General features: G+C 41.3%; 1 protein-coding gene across 1 annotated transcript in view; it reads left to right on the top strand.

Annotated features, from left to right (window-relative positions):
- LOC126285448 (leucine-rich repeat-containing protein 15-like) overlaps positions 1–17465 on the top strand; it is a 90026-nt gene that overhangs the window by 8820 nt on the left and 63741 nt on the right. The window lies entirely within an intron of this gene.

Genomic DNA, 17465 nt, shown 5'->3' with positions numbered 1-17465 from the left:
CGAGTTGGTTTGGTAGGACTCTGAAGCATTTTCTGGTGAACTGCAACCAAATTTTCTGGTGTGTGGGTGTATTTCTAAATGTTTTTTGCCTTGTCCAAAACAAATCCTCTCTGGTGGCTCTTTTGGATTGAGCATTGCATGGCACTCTTTTCTGGCGCTTTGACGCCATTCAACCTCTGGGCAAACAACTGATCACAGCGTTGCCACGATGTTCTTGTCATCGGCTCCACTGCGAGCACCATCGTTCCCTTTGCACTGCTCCACTCACCCTGCCACAGCCTGCTCTGCGCTCTGAACCGGTGCAGATCACGTGGAGGGCGTCCACACCAGGCGTATCCACTCGTCCAGGCCACTTTTATTTGTCCCCTCTCTGTATATGATTGATCCGCAATTCACACTTAAGGATTCATTCTCAACCATTCCAGTCTCGAATAGCTAGTGAGTAAAATTAACATATAAATCTTCTTGTGCGAGTTCTGATTTCTTTTATTTTATCACTATGATCATTTCTCCCTATGTTTTGGCTTTCGTAGTAGAACGTTGATGACTGTAATTACGTGAAAAGGTCTCGCCACAACGAAAAACGTTTCTATCACAATGATTGCCACCCTACACATTTATCATGTCCGAGACACTTCAACTTTCCCTTTGAATGTAAAGAAAGACTATGCTGGTGAACGTCTACGTTATTTTATACAGAAACAGCCAAGTAAAACTGAACTTTCTCAGACAGTTTTCTCTTTATTTATTCTGATCTTTTCTAAACTGACACACAATATTTTAGGGCAACGCAGTCTGACTTTTAATAATCCCTACAAAGAATAGCCCTGACTAACAATAACCTATACCTTTCGCGAATCACTTACATCACACAAATCTTCTACTGCATTGCAGCGAGCGCAATTACTGCCAGCTAAATAAAAGATTCTAACTACTGAAGGTACTAACTACTGATAGGCACATAGTTAGCAAATGAAAGATTTTGATAAACAAACATTGTATTTACCTTAATAGTGTTCAAAAGTCATTATATATATATATATATATATATATATATATATATATATATATAAAATTGACATCTATTTAGCCAAATTTCCTTTTTCTGACAGACACACGTCCAGATCGTCCGCTCATATTAACATCGAAAAACTCTGGCATGTCTCTCCCAAAATCCACCACTGCTGGCGGCTCACCTCCAACTGTCCAGCGCTACGCGCTGTTCACATCCAACTGCCCAACACTACACTAGCGAAAATCCAACAATGAGTCCAACCAGCCACAGACTGCACACAGCGCAGTCAGCGATTTTAGTTCAGAGCACTACCAACATAAAAACCTAAACAGCCTACTTACACACTCTCTCACTTAATTTCATGATATTACAAAACGAGCTGCACATCTTTGAACGCCTCCCATGTCCTCTGCTAATACTATCTGGTTGTTGTTGTTGTTGTGGTCTTCAGACCTGAGACTGGTTTGATGCAGCTCTCCATGCTACTCTATCCTGTGCAAGCTTCTTCATCTCCCAGTACCTACTGCAACATACATCCTTCTGGATCTGCTTAGTGTATTCATCTCTTGGTCTCCTCTACGATTTTTACCCTCCACGCTGCCCTCCAATACTAAATTGGTGATCCCTTGATGCCTCAGAACATGTCCTACCAACTGGTCCCTTCTTCTAGTCAAGTTGTGCCACAAACGTCTCTTCTCCCCAATCCTATTCAATACTTCCTCATTAGTTATGTGATCTACCCATCTAATCTTCAGCATTCTTCTGTAGCACCACATTTCGAAAGCTTCTATTCTCTTCTTGTCCAAACTATTTATCGTCCATGTTTCACTTCCATACATGGCTGCACTCCATACAAATATTTTCAGAAATGACTTCCTGACATTTAAATCTATACTCGATGCAAACAAATTACTCTTCTTCAGAAACGCTTTCCTTGCCATTGCCAGTCTACATTTTATATCCTCTCTACTTCGACCATCATCAGTTATTTCGCTCCCCAAATAGCAAAACTCCTTTACTACTTTAAGTGTCTCATTTCCTAATCTAATTCCCTCAGCATCACCTGACTTAATTCGACTACATTCCATTATCCTCGTTTTGCTTTTGGTGATGTTCATCTTATATCCTCCTTTTAAGACACTGTCCATTCCATTCAACTGCTCTTCCAAGTCCTTTGCTGTCTCTGACAGAATTACAATGTCATCGGCGAACCTCAAAGTTTTTATTTCTTCTCCATGGATTTTAATACATACTCCGAATTTTTCTTTTGTTTCCTTTACTGCTTGCTCAGTATACAGATTGAATAACATCAGGGATAGGCTACAACTCTGTCTTACTCCCTTCCCAACCACTGCTTCCCTTTCATGTCCCTCGACTCTTATAACTGCCATCTGGTTTCTGTACAAATTGTAAATAGCCTTTCGCTCCCTGTATTTTACCCCTGCCACCTTCAGAATTTGAAAGTGTGTATTCCTGCCAAAGTTCTCAAAAGCTTTCTCTAAGTCTACAAATGCTAGAAACGTAGGTTTGCCTTTACTTAATCTTTCTTCTAAGATAAGTCGTAAGGTCAGTATTGCCTTACGTGTTCCAATATTTCTACGGAATCCAAACTGATTTTCCCCGAGATTGTCTTCTACTAGTTTTTCCATTCGTCTGTAAAGAATTCGTGTTAGTATTTTGCAGCTGTGGCTTATGAAACTGATTGTTCGGTAATTTTCACATCTGTCAACACCTGTTTTCTTTGGGATTGGAATTATTATATTCTTCTTGAAGTCTGAGTGTATTTCGCCTGTTTCATACATCTTGCTCACCAGATGGTAGAGTGTTGTCAGGACTGGCTCTGCCAAGGCTGTCAGTAGTTTTAATGGAATGTTGTCTACTCCTGGGGCCTTGTTTCGACTTAGGTCTTTCAGTGCTCTATCAAACTCTTCACGCAGTATCGTATCTCCCATTTCATCTTCATCTACATCCTCTTCCATTTCCATAATATTGTTCTCAAGTACATCGCCCTGGTATAGACCCTCTATATACTCCTTCCATCTTTCTGCTTTCCCTTCTTTGCTTAGAACGGGGTTTCCATCTGAGCTCTTGATGTTCATACAAGTGGTTCTCTTTTCTCCAAAGGTCACTTTAATTTTTATGTAGGCATATCTATCTTACCCCTAGTGAGATAAGCCTCTACATCCTTACATTTGTCCTCTAGCCATCCCTGCTTAGCCATTTTGCACTTCCTGTCGATCTCATTTTTGAGACGATTGTATTCCTTTTTGCCTGCTTCATTTATTGCATTTTTATATTTTCTCCTTTCATCAATTAAATTCAATATTTCTTCTGTTACCCAAGGATACCTACTAGCCCTCGTCTTTTTACCTACTTGATCCTCTGCTGCCTTCACTACTTCATCCCTCAGAGCTACCCATTCTTCTTCTACTGTATTTGTTTCCCCCATTCCTGTCAATTGTTCCCTTATGCTATCCCTGAAACTCTGTACAACTTCTGGTTCTTTCAGTTTATCGAGGTCCCATCTCTGTAAATTCCCACCTTTTCGCAGTTTCTTCAGTTTTAATCTACAAGTCATAACCAATAGATTGTGGTCAGAGTCCACATCTGCCCCTGGAAATGTCTTACAATTTAAAACCTGGTTCCTAAATCTCTGTCTTACCATTATATAATCTATCTGATACCTTTTAGTATCTCCTTGGTTCTTCCATGTAAACAACCTTCTTTCATGATTCTTAAGCCAAGTGTTACCTATGATTAAGTTATGCTCTGCGCAAAATTCTACCAGGCGGCATCCTCTTTCATTTCTTAGCCCCAATCCACATTCACCTACTATGTTTCCTTCTCTCCCTTTACCTACTACCGAATTCCAGTCACCTATGACTATTAAATTTTCATCACCCTTCAGTATCTGAATAATTTCTTTTATTTCATCTTACATTTCTTCAATTTCTTCGTCATCTGCAGAGCTAGTTGGCATATAAACTTGTACTACTGTAGTAGGTGTGGGCTTCGTATCTATCTTGGCTACAATAATGCATTCACTATGCTGTTTGTAGTAGCTTACCCGCATTCCTATTTTACTATTCATTATTAAACCTACTCCTGCATTACCCCTATTTGATTTTATGTTTATAACCCTGTAGTCACCTGACCAGAAGTCTTGCTCCTCCTGCCACCGAACTTCACTAATTCCCACTATATCTAACTTTAACCTATCCATTTCCCTTTTTAAATTTTCTAATCTACCTGCCCGATTAAGGGATCTGACATTCCACGCCCCGATCCGTAGAACGCCAGTTTTCTTTCTCCTTGGTTTGGCTGAGATATTTTGCCTACATTTCAGCTTGGATGAAACACAATTTGATTGCCTTTCTTTTGTGACCTATGTAGAAATACGTGAGATAAACTTTTACGAAGGTTGCCCAGAAAGTAAGGAATCGCATTTTTTTTCTTCAACAATTCTTTATTGAATATAATGAGAATTACACACACGAAAGAACGGGGCTTTATCTACATACCCTCCCTACAGCACGAAACAAGGGCGGGTTTTCCCTGGCGGTAGTACTTTTCATCCTGGTGGCGGAGCCAGTGTGCCCTCTATGAATCATCTCCTCATCGTCCTCAGAAAGTATTCCACGAAAGGCATCCTTTAATGGCGAATGACATCAGCTCGCTGCAACATGTCAGCTGTGACGGCCGTGGGTGGTCTCCCCGACTACTGTAAATTGTGGAGCTCTGTCGAACCGTCTTCTGATGACCTCACCCTCCGTGCCCAGCGACTAACTGTACTTCCGTTGACAGCAGATGCTCCATAGACTTTGCACAAGCGTTTATGAATATTCCCTACAGTTTCTTTCTGTGCAGTGAGAAATTCAATGACGGCACGTAACGTACATCGCCTACAGGCGCCAATTTGAAACTGTCCTGCAGCTGCGCTATCTGTGGGACGTGATGGAAACTTGGCGCGCTCACTCAAGAGGCTTCAAATAACACATATGTACCGTTTCGAATTCGTAGCATTGTTTCCGACTAAGAAAAAAAATGCGGTGCATTAGTTTCTGGGCAACCCTCGTATTAAAAATCCGTTTAATAATGTACATCTTTTTTCATTAAGCCCTGAACGCTTTTAGGGTTATGGGATAATACCTGTCGATACTAGGCTGTGAAACGCTGTGGCCAATAAGTTATTGAATAGAATTCAACCAGTAAACCCTAGATTCCTTAAAGAATCGAACTTCCACAAATAAAGCGCCTTCAGACATCTCATTACTTTACAAATGGGTTAATGTGCTAAATATTTGATTTTAAACACGTAAACGACAAAAAATTTAGAAAAGATTTGAAATTATGCTTATAAAGTTTGTTGGGAATCGCTAACTGCTCTCATTATAAAACAATGGATGAATATGCTATGGGTAATTTGCCCTTCATTTGAAGTAAAAGCAAGTTTTTCACTCATCTCAATGTTTATTACGACATATGTCCTGAACCATTTGTCGCACAATGATATTTTTGCAGGTGCATTCAGTGATTTATGTGGAAACTGTCTGCAAATTGCGTTGCAAATAGAGTTGCCAGTAAAGAAATAATACATTAAAACGTCATGCCTGATGTTTAAGTTGTACTGCGCGCCACTGTAAGTCGAAATTAGTTTTTTTAAACACATAAATGTCTATGACGTCATATCTCCGGAAGCGTGCGCCGTACAACGATATAATTTTGCAGGTACATTCAGCGGTAAATGTGGATGCTGTCTGAAAACTGTGTTGGGGGTGGAGTCCGTAGAAAAGATATAATAAATTAAAAGTTAATGCCTGATGTTGAACATTCACCACGTTAACATCGAAAATGCAGTAAGCCGTAAACTGCTTTCCTTTTATCATTTTGTAGCAACCGCTAGTGGGAAAAAAGTTTCGTAACGGTTTAAAATTATGTGTAAAGTTCGTAGGAAGTCGCTAAGCTCTTTCATTCTCCAATACTGTTTGAATAAAAACCGGGTATTTGTGCACGGACAGTTACCCTGGCTCAAGACAAACACACAGTTTGTAACTGTAAGACTTGTCTTATTATGTTAAACTTTTAACAAAAGATAATAGCTCTTAATGAGTAGGTTATGAGAGCTTTTTTACTTTTTGAATTAATTCGGTAACTATGCGGAATACTGAAAATCAAATTTTTGTTGCCCCTCAAAACAGCTACTTAGAAAACCTTCAAATAGTACTGGATTCCGGGTTGCAGTATAGTCACTAAATAAATAAATGTCGTGTGACTAGGGCCTGCTCGTCGGGTAGACCGTTCGGCGGGTGCAGGTCTTTCGATGTGACGCTCCTTCGGCGACTTGCACGTCGATGGGGATGAAATGATGATGATTAGGACAACACAATACCCAGTCCCTGAGCGTAGAAAATCTTCGACCCATCAGGGAAAGGAACGCGGGCGCTTACGATTGACATCCTGTCGCGCTGACCACCACTTTTTTTAAATTTTTAATCTCATTATTTTCGCTTTCGTTCGTTGCATCTGCTCGGGGCGGACGTCGTAAGACACCCGTTTAAGTTCGTCGTTGATCGATTAACTCAGTTTTTTTTTATTACAGAGGGCAGCTAACCCTCTGACCGAACACGCTGAGCTAACGTGCCGGCTGGCCTATCAGCTACCGGGGCAGACAGTATAGGGAACAGTCCCACATGTAATCTTAATGGAACTTGGAGGGTGTGTAGACGGGGCCAAATATTGCTACATCTATTTTTTTAAATTGCGTCCATTACGACTTTTAATATAGAAAATACGCACCGAAAGGCATTTTTGCATGATAGGTTTAGAGGGAATATTTCGAAACTATGATGTATAAAAATGTTTTTCATGTAGAAGTTGATACGTAATTAACAGTCATGAAAATTGTATAACCAGCTTTTGTAATGATTTGAATACCCTCCATAATTAATGAATTTTAAAAAATGGAAACTTATATTAAAACATAAATTAAAGAAGCTTTCAAGCCAAATATATCCATGTGTAATAAAGTTAGTTTATGAAACACCATTTTTGGAAAATAAGCTGTACACAATGTGGTGTCGACATATTTTCAACATTCCTAATAGAATATCCAAATATTCATTATTATTCTAATTATTTATCTTACTTACTCATTTTAAAACAAAAAACACGCACCACGAAGGAATTATCCGAATGGGATGGAAACCAGTAGACGTGATGTACTTGTATAGACAAGCAAATGATTACAATTTGAGAAAAACTGAGTGATTAATTCAAGAGAAAGAGCTTCACGAATTGTAGTGTTACTTAAAAACAGTCTTGATTGAAAATTTTTTTTATTCATATGACCGGTTTCGGTTCATTCAGAACCATCTTCAGATCTGATATTTCAGTTACATAAAAAAATTGCAATCAAGACGGTTTTTAAGTAACATTATAAAATCACTGAATGCTGTTATCCCATAAGACATCATGTCTGTTTTTGCTTCACGAATTGAGCAAGACAATAGCGCACTTGTCCTCCACTGACCCTTATGCAAGCAGTTATTCGGTTTAGCACTGATCGACAGAGTTGTTGGACGACCTCCTAGGGGATACCGTGCCAAATTCTGTCCTCCTATTCTGTTATGGTTATCCCAGAGTCCTCGATGCACTTCCATACAATGTAGTGCCCCAGTCGTACATTCACACAAATTTCTTTCTCAAACTATGGCGAATGTTTGACACTAGTGGCATTGTTTTGGCCAGCGCCAGCGCTTTTTGTATTTACTGATCTACTTTTTATGATCTCTTCAACTTGTCCATCAAATGTTAATTTGTTTCCAAGGCAACATGTTTCATGACTGAAGGCAGCAAAAAGGCAACATTCATGAGGACCATGTCCTGCACCTTCGCTGTTACGTACTTCCTGTAGACTGGAATGGATGCCATTACTGGTAGTAATGATACATCCATAGAGTGATGTAATTTGATGCGTGCAGCACCCGTTTACTACTCAACCACGATATTATTGCACTTGGACTCCCATGGCCGTTATCGAAAACGCGCGGTATCATTACAGTAAAAAAGTTTTTTTGATTGTTGTACACACTGTGGAAGTCCTAATAGCTTTACTAGCAACTTGTCAGGTCGTTAAAGCAGTTAAGAACATTCTAATAGGCTTCAATGTCGCAGGTAAACATACGACCCGACCGAAGAGCTCTCCGTCCTAGATGCAATAATACAGAGGGGTCCAAAAAAATGTATCCACTGTTTAAAAGACCATAACTGGCAAACTATTTGACAGAGTTGTCTCATCTTTGGTAATATAATAGTTTGTAGTTCCGGCCGCCACACAAGCGTTGTACTGCATTGTTTTCTTTTGTCAGATGACAGTCGCCAGATAATCAGTGTTTTGTTCTTAGTTGCACCTAGTTACTCGAGTAAACATGGCTGGCGCAAGGCTTACATTCGATGGATGGAAATCAGTTTTGAAGCGGTATTTTAAGTACGAAAACATTAATGAAGTTCAACGGCAATGGCGAAATGAGTATCAACCAGAGCGATCGACACGTTTAACGATTCGTCGCATTCGAGACAAATTTAAAGCTGAAGGCTGTGTTGAAGATGTACACAAACGACGATCTGGACGACCTGTAACAGTAACAACTCCAACTAACTCCCGTTGTGTGTTACAACAATTCACTCGCTCACCACAGAAATGGTTCAAATGGCTCTGAGCACTATGGGACTCAACATCTGTGCTCATCAGTCCCCTAGAACTTAGAACTAATTAAACCTAACTAACCTAAGGACATCACACACATCCATGCCCGAGGCAGGATTCGAACCTGCGTCGCGCGGTTCTTGACTGAAGCGCCTAGAATCGCTCGGCCACACAGGCCGGCCACCACAGAAGTATGTGAGACAGTGCGCCCGTGAAACTGAAGTGAGTCGCTCAAGTGTTCGGCGAATTTTGAAGACAGCAGAGTGGAAGTGCTACATCCCACGATTGCTACACGCAATGAACGAGGACGACCCAGATCGTAGAATGAAGTATTGCGAGTGGTTTACTAACACGGTGCGCAACGATGAAGAGTCTGCACAGATGATTGTGTGGTCTAATGAGGCACAGTTCAAACTCAGTGGTACAGTAAATCGCCACTATCGCATCTACTGGACCGCCGAAAATCCGAACGTCCATGTAGACAAAGCCGTGAATTTGCTAGGAGTAAATGTGTGGTGTGGGTTGTCTTGCCGGAGCTTGTTTGGGCCATTCTTCTTTGACGATACAGTTACGGGTGAGGCGTACCTTCAGAACCTTCAGACATCCATTTTACATGCCACCCGAGACTTGTAAGGAGACGGAAGATGGTGCACCTTCCTTAGGGGTTCCGGCCGTGTTCCAGCCTCTGCGGCCATCTCGTTAGTTTGACATGACACACACAACTTCCTTTTCTATGTCCATCATCTCCTACCGGTGGGCCAATTATCAATTATTATTCGGTGTGTTAGTACTGATTTAGCATCATGTAAGATGCAAAATCTGCTACCTTGCACTAAAGTGCACAAGAAAATAAACAAAGTAGAAGGGACCCAAACTCGAAGTTTAAGAAGTTCAGCGTGGGTCACAGGACGTAATCAGTAACACGTGATTGTGCCTTGAACAAGTTACGAGTGCTCAAGCGATGTAGGTCACTGCAACAGATACTTTTTTTGTTTTTTTGTTGGGGTCATCAGTCTTCTGAGTGGCTTCATGCGTCTCGCCTCTAAATCGTCTCTTATGGCAACCTCTCCATCTCAGGGTAGCCCTTGAATCCTACGTCCTCAATTATTTGTCGGTTGTATTCCAATCTTAGTATTCCTCTTTAGTTTTTACCTTCTGTAGCTCTCTCGAGTACCATGGGAGCTGTTCCCTGATACCGTAACACGTTTCTTATTATTCTATCCATTCTTGTCAGGTTTTTCTTGTGTTCTTTTCTTCGGCGATTCTGCAGAGAACTACCTCATTCTCTATCTCATCAGTGCACCTGATGTTCAACATCCTTCTACATCTCCACATTTCAAACGCGTCGGTTCTCTTCCGGGCCGGCCGTTGTGGCGGAGCGATTCTAGGCGCTACAGTCTGGAACCGCGAGACCGGTCGCAGGTTCGAATCTTCCCTCGAGCATGGATGTGTGTGATGTCCATAGGTTAGTTAGGTTTAAGTAGTTTTAAGTTCTAGGGGACTGATGACCTCAGAAATTAAGTGCCATAGTGCTTGGAGCCATTTGAACATTTTTCTCTTCCGGTTGCCTCACAGTCGTTCATTCACTACTGTGCTCGAAACTTACATTCTCAGAATTGTCTTCCTCAGATTAAGACATGTGATACTAGCAGATTTCTCTTGGCAGGAATACCCTCTTCGCCTGTGCTGAGCTGCTTCTTATGTCCTTGCTTCCATACGAAATGTTTCCGAGTCTATCAGGCCATCGTCAAACATTGCTGACAAAGTCCCATGGCAGTACAGAAGGGCGAGACGACGAATTCGACAGAACCAGCGGAGTGGTGCGCATTCGTAATCGGAGCTCAGCGCCAGTTGCGGTTTTAGCTGCGGTCACAGTGGCACCGACGTCCGTTGACCCCGCCGTCGACCGACGTCGGCAGAAGACGGCCGATCTTTTCAAATCAGTACACCACTACGTGCGCGGTCACAAAGCAGCCGATCTCTTCACCAGAACGTACAGACTTCGGGCTACAATCGGTGAAATTCAGATCAGTTTCTTTTCATCACGGCCTTGCCGCAGTGGTAACACCGGTGCCAGCCAGATCACCGAAATTAAGCGCTGTTGGGCTGGGCTAGCACTTGGATGGCTGACCATCCGTTTTGTCCAGTGCTGTTGGCAAGCGGGGTGCGCTCAGCCCTGAGGAGCTACTTGATTGAGAAGTAGCGGCTCCGGTCTCGGAAACTGACACGCGGCAGGGAGAGCGGTGTGCTGACCACATGCACCTCCATATCCGCATCCAGCGACGCCTGTGGGCTCAGGATGACACGGCGACCGGTCGCTACCGTTGGGCCTTCTTGACCTGTTCGGGCGGAGTTTTGTTTTCTTCGGTCGAATAGGCCAACGTTCTCAGATACGAAGCAGGGACTGAGAGAATCTGAAAACTTTAGGCCAACAATGGAGTAGTCTGCGGCATAATCCGGTTGTAGCTCGGAATATATGGGCTCAAATCGCAACTTTAATGGAAACCACAAGTACGAAAATCTTTATCGGATGTTTCAAGTGTATTTTTATTAAAAATGAAATTCCTCCCGCTGCACTTAAGATTTGTTATTTACTTCGCTACTAGTTTCGACGTTGCGTCGACCCCATCTTCAGGCCCGTGCACTTTGATGAAATCAGTTGTGTGTGGCTCAGTCTAGAAGTCCGCGGAGAGATCAACACGCGCACCACATGGATCCAAACTGAACGCCTCTTATCCTCAGCAATGTGAAGAGGATATATCCCAGATTTTGTGCTGCTCTCGGAACAGAGATTTCGCAGCTGCTGCTAACGCAGTGGCGGGCCGCATCCAGCCAGAAATAAAAGTTTCCTTAAACTGATCTTCTGGAATTCCCAACATCAGCATCCTTAAAACGTAACCCATATTAGTTGGGGGAGCATTTTTACAAGGAAAACTTAGAAAACACCAGAAATATGACTTGGAAAGAAACTAGCTAAAACCATTTACTAGCAAAGAAAACACGTTCGTCTGGCAGCAAAAATTACTTAAGAGAGAGATTAAAAGTTTTTCTTCTAACAATGATTTTGTTAGCTCTCATTTATTATCGAAATAGAATGGCAGTATATTACATATTACGCGTGTAGTGATACTGTAGTATTTTTGTTTATGTATTTTTCCAAGGCAGAGTATCGTCAAAACATAAATACCTTAAGGCTATAGGACATGCAAAGAACAGTATCCTCTGTATAAATGTATCACCCAAAAACGAAGCATTCACAATACAATTACTTGATAATAAATGAAAAACACCAGTTCGCTTTTGTTCTACAATATTACTCTGAAGATGGCCTTGTAAGCCGAAAACCGGTTAGCAATAAAAGTAATATTGTAGAACAAAAGCAAACTGGCGATTTTCATTTATTATAATGTTGTTCTACCAAGAACCGACGGAAGATTCTGTTAATTACTTGATACGTAACTGCCCACACATGCACATCTTGACTACATCGTAACTGATACAAAAGTCATGAACATATCACTGCAATAAGTTTCTGAACTTTCTACAAAAATATAAAACAAGTAATGCTTGAGACACACGTTCAATCTAGTACTCGCATTTGAAATTGCGTAGTGTAGCATTAAAACACCTATGAAATACTGAAAATTAAAAGCTCTTTCTAGGTTTCCTTACCTTCTTTCATTTGTTTGTCTGTTGCAACGATGCACTAAACGCAATAAGACGAGTGAGAAAAGCACGCAGCAGTCTATAAAAATGAACATTTATTACGAAACGAAGTGAAACAATAATGAAATTCAGTGGCTCAGCCTTTCTCAGCTGCTTCAAACATTTACAGATAAATAAAGCACATCGATATGTCACGATTTCAATATCACTGCGCAGCAATTCTGATGATAAATTTATTAAAACGCCGCTGTTATTTGTTAGATAATATACCCATTGACGAATGTTACATCTTAAGACTAATTCTGTTTACACATTAAAAATTCTCCATTCAGCAGAGAGTACAGCATCGTGTCCTATGACAAAATGTAAATGTCGTATCGCACTCATGACTTGGAAATCCCACATGTTCTTCGTCCGTGCACTTTGGCCCCTTTTCTTGCGGATTTACGAGAATATGTGTGTTTTAGAGTGAAGATGAGTGCTATGGGTGCGTGTTTAGTGTAATGTTATGTTCGTAGTACATGACGATGATGATGATGATGATGATGAGAGAAGAGAAAGGGTGATGCCCGTTGCCAGCACATAGCCTACTTGCCTACATTGTTGGCAACCGGAATAAAATAATAATTGGATCCCAGTTCAGATGATACAGTTGCTGAAAGATTCAATGAAAACTTCAGTTTGATTTGAAACACGTACCGCACTCATACGATAGTAGTTGGTGGTGACTTTAATTTACCCTCGATAAGTCCGGGAAAATACATGTTTATTTCCGGAGGTAAGCATAAAATATCACCCGAAATTGTGCTAATAATAACTAGCATCAAAACCGATATAGGGATTAGTGAACACAGGGTTGTCGTAGGGAGATTGAATACAGTAATCCCCAAATCCTCAAAAAATAAGCGAAAAGTATACCTATTCAAAAAAGCAAATAAAAATTCACTTGACGCCTTCCTGAGAGACAATCTCCACTCATTCGAAATTAATAATAAAATTGTAGACCAGATGTGGCTTAAATTCAAAGAAATAGTTCGGCAGCAATTGAGAGATTTATACCAAATACATTAACAAACGATGAAGCCGATCCTCCTTAGTACACAAAACGGGTTAGAACACTGTTGCAGAAACAACGAAACAAACATGCCAGACTTAAGCAGACGCAAAATTTCCAAGATTGGTGATCTATTACAAAAGCTCGAAAGTTAGTGCGGACTTCAATGCGAGATGCCTATAACAGTTTTCACAACGAAACTTTGTCTCGAGAAGTGGCAGAAAATCCAAACAAATTCTGGTCGTTTGTGAAGTATGTTAGTGGCAAGAAACAATCAATGCCTTCTCTGCGCGATAGCAATGGAGATACTATCGAAGACAGTGCTGCTAAAGCAGAGTTACTAAGCACAGCCTTCCGAAATGCCTTCACAAAAGAAGACGACGTTAATTAATCCAGAATTAGAATCGAGAACAGCGGCTAACATGAGTAACGTAGAAGTAAACATCCCCGGAGTAGTGAAGCAACTTAAATCACTAAATAAAAGCAAGTTTTCTGGTCCAGACTGTATACGAATTAGTTTCCTTTCGGAGTATGCTGATGCATTAGCTCCATACTTAACAATCATACGCAACCGTTCGCTCGACGAAAGATCCGTACTCAAAGACTGCAAAGTTGCACAGATCACACTAAGAAAGGTAGTAGGAGCAATCCACTAAATTACAGGCCCATATCGTTAACAGCGATATGCAGTAGGATTTTAGAACATATATCGTGTTGAGTGCTATTGATGGATTTCAGATCGATTCCGTATTTCTGGATTTCCGGAAGGCTTTTGACACTGCACCACACAAGCGTCTCGCAGTGAAATTGCGTGATTATGGAATATCGTCTTAGTTACGTGACTGGATTTGTGATTTACTGTCGGAGAGGTCTCACTTCGTAGTAACTGACGGAAAGTAATCGAATAAAACAGAAGTGATTTCTGGCGTTTCCCAAGGTAGTGTTATAGGCCCTTTGCTATTCTTTATCTATGTAAACGATTTGGGAGACAATCTGAGCAGCCGTCTTCGGTTGTTTGCAGATGACGCTGTCGTTTATCGACTATCAAAGTCATCAGAAGTTCAAAACAAACTGCAAAACGATTTAGGGTGCGAAAAGTGGCAGTTGACCCTAAATAACGAAACGTGTGAGGTCATCCATATGAGTGCTAAAAGGAAATCGTTAAACTTCGGTTACACCATAAATCAGTCTAATCTAAAAGCCGTAAATTCAACTAAAATCTAGATATTACAATTACGAACAACTTAAATTGGAAGAAACACATAGGAAGTATTGTGGGGATGGCTGCGTTTTATTGGCAGGACACTTAGAAAATGTAACAGACCTACTAAGGAGACTGCCTGCACCACGCTTGTCCGTCCTCTTTTAGAATACTGCTGCGCGGTGTGGGATCCTTACCAGATAGGACTGACGGAGTAAATCGAAAAAGTTCAAAGAAATGCAGCACGTTTTGTATTATCGCGAAATATGGGAGAGAATGTCACAGAGATGATACAGGATTTGCACTGGACATCATTAAAAGAAAGGCGTTTTTCGTTACGACGGAATCTTTTCACGAAATTCCAGCTACCAACTTTCTCCTCCGAATGCGAAAATATTGTGTTGACACCGACCTACATAGGGAGGAACGATCACCACGGTAAAATAAGGGAAATCCGAGCTCGTACTTAAAGGTATAGGTATTCATTCTTTCCGCGCGCTATACGAGATTGGAATAAAGGGAATTGTGAAGGTGGTTCGATGAACCCTCTGCCAGGCACTTAAATGTTATTTGCAGAGTATCCATGTAGATGTAGAAAATAAAAGCCCGACGTGTCACGTGGCCGTGATGTCGTAGGATCTTCGTCAATGAGCAGTCTAGGAACGCGATATCAGTGCATTTGATCGTGGGCAGGCAGTGTGTGTCCGATCTGTAGGATACTCCATCCCTGAGCTCCTGTGCGCCCTCGGCTTTTCACGTGTCTCCAAATCAAGGATGTGCCAAAAGAGCCTCGATTAAGGGAAAACCGCCGCCATCACAATCAGTGATCGTGCGCAACAACGTGTTCACGAAGCGGTCGTTGTCGAATGTTGTGGATCGTTAGAGCGAATGTTAGCACGCTGGACTCGCATTCGGGAGGACAACGGTTCAAACCCGTCTCCGGCCATCCTGATTCCAGGTTTTCCGTGATTTCCCTAAATCGTTTCAGGCAAATGCCGGGATGGTTCCTTTGAAAGAGCACGACCGATTTCCTTCCCAATCCTTCCCTAATCCGAGCTTGTACTCCGTCTCTAATGACCTCGTTGTCGACGGGACGTTACACATTAATCTCCTCCTCCGCTAGAGTGAACAGAAGGGCCTTAGTGCAGTGTCATCATCTTCATCATGACCTCACTTCTTCATTCATTTCTTAATTAACTGGATCTACGAATAGATTCCTCCATCCGCAGCGATCCTCAACTCTTCTTAATATAACGTGAAGAAGTAGGCCGGTAATTTTCTCCGCTTGATCCAACCAACTATTTGCGCCTCCTCCGTGTGATCTTCTGACTCAGATTTTGTCTTGCAAGATAGTTCTTTCCAAATTTCCACCTTCTCTGCTCAAGGAACTGGAATAGCTTTGGAAGACATGGAAAGACAAACTTCTTGTGATGCTAAGTTGTTTCGTAACAGAAGCAGTAGTTCTTCTTTCCGTCCAAGGTAAGCACAAAATCTTCTTCCAACGTGACATCTCGAATGCATCAATTCGGCTGTTGTCACTAGCTTTCACAGTCCAGGCTTCGTAGTCGTATAAGAACATAGGGAACACCTACGATTCTATCAAGCGCATGCCAGTTTTTTGAGTAGTGCATAGCTCTGCCATATCTCAGTGAGTTTAACCATTGCAGCTCGGCCAAGTACGATTCCTCGTTTCATTTACTCATGACAATTTTCTGTGTCATTGATAAGATAACCTATATATACATTATGATTCACTACCTTCATATCCTTTGAGCTACGTCTAAGTTGGATCTGATCTTAACCTTCTCGATGAATAACCATTAATTTAGTGTTTCTCACGTTTATCTCTAGATCGAAATTTAAACTGAGAGACTTCAATCTGGAGAACAGATCGCCAGTTGTTCCCCCCTTAATCCAACGAAGAAAAGCATAAATGGTTGGTTTTCCTGTCGCCAATCCCAGCCGTTCAGAGTGCAATTCATATTATCCAGAACCACCTCCTTTTAAACGGACACATGGGACTCCGTCTGCCACCCTCTCCAATCTGAGCTTCATTCCTTTCCAGCGCCTATGAATGAGTCCGGTTTTTCGCATTGAGAATGCAACATGGATTTATTCTTGACTAGCGACCCGCCTCGACTTCGCACTCGTAGCATTAACTAATTTGCGGCCGGATAACTACAGTAATTCTGGACATCAGCTTTCACATACAGCAGAAAAACGAGGTGAGAAACTTTATTTTGCGTTATGTAAGTTATAGATGAGATCCGGAGGCAGGTAATAAAACATAGAAGAACGAAAACAAGATACTCATCTGCTCTAAAAATCGTATTCCACGTTTCTTCTCGTGGTAGTTGGCATCATAAGAATGGAAACGAAGAGAAGAATTCGCAATCAACTTTTATCGATTAGGCTTGTCATTTTAACATAGCAGCACACCACTCGATAATATGTTTCTCCTTAAGGTTGTTTCCAGATTTTCTGTTTGGCACGCTAATGATTATATGGAAAAGCCAAGAGGTCACTTGCATCAGTGAAGGGGCCCTTTCTTCTCACAGCATACTAATGTCTTAGTTGTTAACAACTTGTAATTATGATATTTGAAAAGGTTTATGAGAGACAGCTACCAGTCATAAAACCATTTGCATACTTTTAAAACAGTGAATATGGCTTTAAATTACTTCAAGGTAGTTACAACAACACGCAAATTTTGTTTCCAGATCTGCTTTGCTGATGAACATAAATAGTAATCACTTCGTTTACCATCACTAGGAGAACCAGGTAAAAGGTTCGAAAGTTTGGTTTATTGATCTAAAGAACCCTA

Source organism: Schistocerca gregaria, chromosome 8, assembly GCF_023897955.1.
Source record: "Schistocerca gregaria isolate iqSchGreg1 chromosome 8, iqSchGreg1.2, whole genome shotgun sequence".
NCBI classification, from domain to species: Eukaryota; Metazoa; Arthropoda; class Insecta; order Orthoptera; family Acrididae; genus Schistocerca; species Schistocerca gregaria.
Note: the sequence above shows the minus strand (reverse complement) of the source record. Positions and strands in the feature narration are given on the sequence as shown.